This window comes from Mustela lutreola, chromosome 12 (assembly GCF_030435805.1).
Source record: "Mustela lutreola isolate mMusLut2 chromosome 12, mMusLut2.pri, whole genome shotgun sequence".
NCBI lineage: Eukaryota > Metazoa > Chordata > Mammalia > Carnivora > Mustelidae > Mustela > Mustela lutreola.
In genome coordinates, this window is record NC_081301.1 from 37,233,452 (window position 1) to 37,239,451 (window position 6,000).

At 42.2% G+C, this 6,000-nt stretch overlaps 1 protein-coding gene across 3 annotated transcripts in view; it reads right to left on the reverse strand.

Moving 5' to 3' along the window:
* UBAP1 (ubiquitin associated protein 1) overlaps nucleotides 1-1,836 on the reverse strand; it is a 65,969-nt gene extending 64,133 nt beyond the window's left edge. For all 3 annotated transcript variants that reach the window (XM_059141945.1, XM_059141947.1, XM_059141946.1), the window contains exon 1: nucleotides 1,620-1,836. The gene's annotated coding sequence lies outside the window, so the exon portion shown is untranslated. The remainder of the gene's footprint in view (nucleotides 1-1,619) is intronic.
* Between the last annotated feature and the right edge of the window lie 4,164 nt (nucleotides 1,837-6,000).

Sequence of the window (6,000 nt, forward strand, 5' to 3'; positions counted from 1 at the left end):
ACATCAGGACTTTGTTACTGTTATTGTAAAAATCAAAATGAAAAATAAAATCTCCCCTGGAGCAAATAGTACCTTATATGTTAATAAAAATAATTAGTAAAAAAATAAATAAAATAAAAAATAAAATCTTTCACAGGCTCTAGCTGGCTCAGCTGGAAGAGCATGCAACTCTTAATCTTGTAATTGAGTTCGAGCCCCACATTGCATCTGGAGATTACTTTAAAAATTTATAAAATCTTTCAGATCCACATATGTCAGAATGAAGTAATGGGTCAAAGAAAATTTCAGGAACTTCTTATAGCCACAGTGTTTCATTTTCTTCCACAGTCATCATTTCCAAAGTAACACTTTTTCTTCCAACAAGGTAAGAGCAAGTTAGTAAGTTTTTTATTGTGCAGTGATACAGAAACATTAATTTTCCTATTTCCAAAATGAGAATGATTCTTAATGCAATGCATAGTAGGCATTAAATGTTAAATAATAAAAGAAAAACAGAATAGAACTGATTAGAAATAAAAATCTAATTTATAATATTCCACTTAATAAGTTAATGCAGAAAATGTAATTCTTTAAGACTATGAAAATTTCACATTCTTTGTTATAAAATAATAACACAAACTTTCAGCTTAACTAGTTCAGGACATTAATTAGAAAGAACTAGCTATCACTAAAGATTAAGTGCCCTGTCTTCCCCCGATCAAATGTGACAAAATTCCAAAAAGAAAGATCCATCATGTCTATCCAATTTCTCAAGTGCTAATAACTACAACTGAGGAAAGAGAGAAAACACTAATAAGTTAGAACACCAAGTATTTAATAGTTAACTAAGTTACCAAATCTCGTTTTCTAACACTCTACGGTGTTTAAAAACTCAAATTTTTATTTCGGCTTAATATAAAATGTATTTTGATTTTCAAGAGGCTAGTCTGTGTGGAGACAATCAAAGGTCAGAGATCCCTGATAGGTATCAAATAAATGACAAGTTGATGTTCCACAGTGAAGATTTGGGACTGCTTCTGAGGCCCAAGTGGATTGTACAGGTAAGTCTCCACCCAGGAAATAAACAAAAGAGCAAATATAAACATACTGGAGAAGACCAGACAACGTCAAAGAAATCCCCAAAGACCCCTCACCCTGGCTCCTGGTTCCTCCCTTTCTCCCTAATCTCAACGCCTCTGGGAGAAGTAAATCTGCATCTCACTTCCCTAACTCAATCTCAACTCCCTATCACTCGCCTTCTTTACTAAAACCTGGATCCTCCTCCCCGACATCCTCTAATTCCCACCTAGCTCTCACTCCAGCCAGATACACATTTACTGCGCCTGTCTTCCAGTAAGGTATTAGTCCCCTTAATCCGAATTCATTTTGCGCATCCCATCTGCCTTCCGCCCTTTCAACTCTGGTCCCCTTACTCCGACCTTTCTCCCAGAATCCTCACCAAGTCACGGATCTCTGGCCCCTTTTTCTCCTACCCCCTCAACTATACCTCCTTTCTTCCCACTTAGCCTCCAACCTCTTCCCAGGGAATCCTCCCGGTTCAGTCTCCCGGTACCGGTCCCCTCCCCCAACTCCGCCCCTCTCCCCCCCCCCCAACTTCTCCCAGCGGGAGGCCCCCTCACCTGAACGCCGCTGCCGCTGTCGTCCCAGAAGCCGAAACGCGCTGGCGCCGGACGGCCTTTCAGGCTCGGTCCCCGCTGAGCTCCTGACGGCCCTAGGGAAAGCGAACGCCACCACCTCCAACTCTGCCCGCCCCGGGCCAGGCCGTCACCGTAGCCACTGCCAGTACCACGGCCGCCATGTTGAAGTCCTACTTCCCTCCTCCTTCCCCTCACCACTCCGCCTCTTTGGGCGTCTGGCGTCACGGCGCCGCGCTCCACCCTCCCTGGGCCAATGGGAGGAGCCGACAGTGACGTAACTAATCTCTCTTCCACGCCCCACAACTCCAGTTACCTGGACCGCTGCAATTGGAATGGGTGGACCTTGCAATGGGAAGGCTGGGGGTCACTGAAAGGGTAAGGTGTAGAGGCTGGGGCCCAGGTAAGAACCTGAGAGGTTGGAACCGCCAAGGGACGCACAAAGACTTGCTAATGAGACCTATTTGGGAATCAGAATATCTGGCTTCTTGTCCGAGTCCGTGGTCTGGTCTTTCCGGGCCTCATTTTCCTCGTTTACAAAGGTTGGGTTGAAAGGCGACCTCTAAATCTCCCTCCATTGTGACATCCAGCGGTTTAAACTAGGTAATCCAATCCCAGACATTTACTGCCGTCTGCATTTATTGGATGTCACTTGGAATCAGATGCATAGAGGGTTCATAACTGCATAAAATGAATCTTTGTTCCCAAAAGTTCCTACTTGGTAAGATAAATCGAAGCATTAACAGTTAACTCTTCGAAAAATCAGAGAGTGATAATGACCTGACAGGTGCATTAATTGCTCTGGAAAAATTGGTTTTTGGCTAAGAGGTTAGGAAAGATTTACATCTCTACACTCTCTGGGTACATAAAGAATGTGTAGATTCTCGTGCCTAATTCTTCAGCCCTGTTTTCAGAATTCCAGAGAAGATCATATTCGTATTTTGAAGGATGCAGCGATTTTAATCCACAATGAAAGAAGGTGGGCATTCCAGAAGGGGGAATTTAAAGTAAGCAGAGAATAGCAAATCATCAATTCTGGATTATTTGCTGATTTAATTCAGCAAATAATGGGCAGCGATAGAAGGTTTGTGGAAGAGCAATGAGCTGAACAAAACTCTTCATCAGGAGAATTAAAATGGCATCAGTGAATAAAATGGACTGGAGACTCCGTGGCAGACTTATGCACTGAGTAAAAGATTCACACCTGAACTAAAGCAGAGACAGCAGGGGTGGAGACTAGGGAATGAACTGAACCAAGATTTAGGGGACTCACTCAACAATATTTTCATGTGGAGACCTGCTGCATGAAAGAATAAATGATAAAGAAGAAAAGCCAAGTTCTGGGGGTCTATTTTTAACAGAAACAAGAATGAAGTAAGGTTTACTGAAGTACTAAGAGAGGTAAAAATGAGTTCGGCTGTCCAAATTATGATGGCACGTTTTCTGGAGGGATGCTCAGGAGGGAATGTGACCTTAGAAATCAGAAAGAGGTAAGGACTACACATGTGTGGTATACTGATACTCCTTGGGCAATTAAACTTTTCACTCATCATTAAATAAGCATTTACTGATTGCCAGTAGGATACCAAGCACTGTTCTATGTATTCATTGGGCATATAGCAGTATGTAAAAGAACCACCCCTCCCCCCAAAATTCCTGTTTTCACAGTGCTTATATTCTAGAGGAAAATGACTAATAATAATAGTGATAGGTTAAAAAGAAAAACTAAAGCAGAGGGAAGGAAACAGAAAGCATCCATGACTGAAATTTATAAAGAATGGTCAGGAAAAGGCGACATTGAATAAAGACCCGAGTAAAGGAAGTGAAAGATTTGCAGATGTTTAGGAAAAGAAAACGCCAATCCATGGGAATACCAAGTACAAAGGCCCTGAGATGGAAGTTCACCTTCTATATTCTAGGAACAGTGAATGGAATGGAGTGAGTAAAAAGCATAATGGAAGATGAAGTCTGCGAACAGGGGACTAAATCACATACCAATCTGTAGATCATCTTAAGGACTTGGGCCTTTACTGTTAAGTGAACTGAAAGTTATTGGAGAGTTGTGAGCAGAGAAGGGAAATCATCCAACTTTTTAGCGGGATCACTCTAGCTACTACACTGAGCATAAACTAAGGGCAAGGATGAAAGAAGAAAGGCCATTTATCACAATAATCTAAGTAGGAAATGTAGGTAGTACTACACTACAGAGTTTTAGTAGCACTGAAGGTGATTAGAAATGGTTAGGGTTCTGAGTACATTTTGAATTGGTAGATGAGTAAGAATTAGCTCACAGATTAGATGCACAGTGTGAGGAAATGGAAGAACTCAGGATGACTTTTAAGATTTTTTTACTTCAGTTAAATTCTCGCAGGTTTGGGGAGAATAGAAAATCAGATTAATTAAAATTCCTAAGTATAGGACCCTTTGGAACACTGACAAATAGGGCATGGGAAGAGGAAGCAGATAAAGAATGGAAAAGTAGTGACCAGAGAAGAAGAAAAGGAATCAGAAGTTTATGGTACCATGGAGGATTAGGAAAGGAAAACCTTGGGGATGCCTAGGTGGCTCAGTTGGTTGGACGACTGCCTTTGGCTCAGGTCATAATCCTGGAGTCCCGGGATCGAGTCCCGCATCGGACTCCCAGCTCCATGGGGAGTCTGCTTCTCTCTCTGACCTTTCTCCTTGTTCATGCTCTCTCTCACTGTCTCTCTCTCTCAAGTAAATAAATAGAATCTTTAAAAAAAAAAAAAAAGAAAAGAAAAGAAAAAAGAAAACCTTGGAGGGCTTGGCCTGTGCCTCTTAGAGTAGAACTCCCTGAGACTAGAGACAAGCCTCCCCCATCAGATAAGAACTTTCTAAGATTTCCTCACCAGCCTTGGTCTCCTGACCCAATAATTTTTCCTTCTCCTTCTTGTTTTAGGTGGGCATCTGGTTTCTGACCATCAACTCCTAGGCCAGCCTGCTGTGTCTCCCTATCCCCCATAGACACAAACCCATTCTTAAGAAATGGAAATGAAGGGGTGCCTGGGTGGCTCAGTGGGTTAAAGCCTCTGCCTTTGGTTCAGGTCATGATCCCAGGGTCCTGGAATCGAGCCCTGAATTGGGCTCTCTGCTCTGTGGGGAGCCTGCTTCCTCCTCTTTCTGCCTTTCTGCCTACTTGTGATCTCTGTCTGTCAAATAAATAAGAAAAAATTTTTTAAAATTTTAATTAAAAAAAAAGAAATGAAAATGAAGTGGGAAACAAAAACTACACCTTTCTGGGAATGATTCATCCTTGACAATTTCCATGTGTGAATCCCAAAGGTAATTCTCATGGGTCCAGAAGAGACTGAATTGGACACCAGTCCTCTATTACCCCTGCCTGTCTTTCATCCCCAACGCATCTGGACGGTACCTGCCCACCAGCTCGTCTACAAAGCAGCACTCTAAGCCAAGAACACCAATTTGTACTCCTCCCACTTTTCCTCTTCTTTCTCCCCCACTTCATACACTAGGCTTTTGGGGTGAGTCTAAGAGCAGAGACAGGAAAGACAACAAGCTCTCAATCTTTAGCCATCTAGCATTTACTAAGTCCTACCATATTCCAGCCATCCTGAGTCTACAAAGATACTCTTGAGGAGGTTAAGTAAGGGAATCAGACAGGTGTGCAAATAATGGTAGTACCTGGCAGAAAATTATCTTAGTTCCTAGGTGGCACATTGTATGTATCAGAGTACAGAGGGGAGAAAGTTTGGGTAGACTTGAGAAATCAAGGAAGACGGCATGGAAAATTGAAATATTTAAGTTAGGCCTTAAAAACAGGTAGAATGAAGGATGCCCAAAGCAATGAGTACAAAGCAAGTTAGGCAAAGGCATAGATTTAGGAAAGTTCCATAAAAATTCAGAATCAGTAAAGGTATACATAGGAGAGCAGAGGAAGATAAGATAGGAGAGACCAAGCAAGAAGAGGCTAGCTTGGGTTTAACAGGTATTTTTTTGTTTTGTTTTGTTTTGTTTATTTATTTATTTATTTGACAGAGAGATCACAAGTAGGCAGAGAGAGACGGGGAAGCAGGCTCCCCACTGAGCAGAGAACCCAATGCGGGGCTCAATCCCAGGACCCTGAGATCATGACCCGAGCCAAAGGCAAAGGCTTAACCCACTGAACCACCCAGGTGCCCCTCTTTTTTCTTATTTTTTTTTTTAAGTGATCTCTATACCCAAACAGCCAGGCATCTCTAAGGCTTAAGAGTTCTAAGGCTGTAAGTAAAGTCACTAGCAGCCTTTCCCCTGGGAAATTCAAGAGAAAATTCTGGATAAATCCCTAAAATCTTGAAGATCAGGTTGAAACCCTTTGCTCTTCCCTAAAAGCTCAAGGTAATAGTTA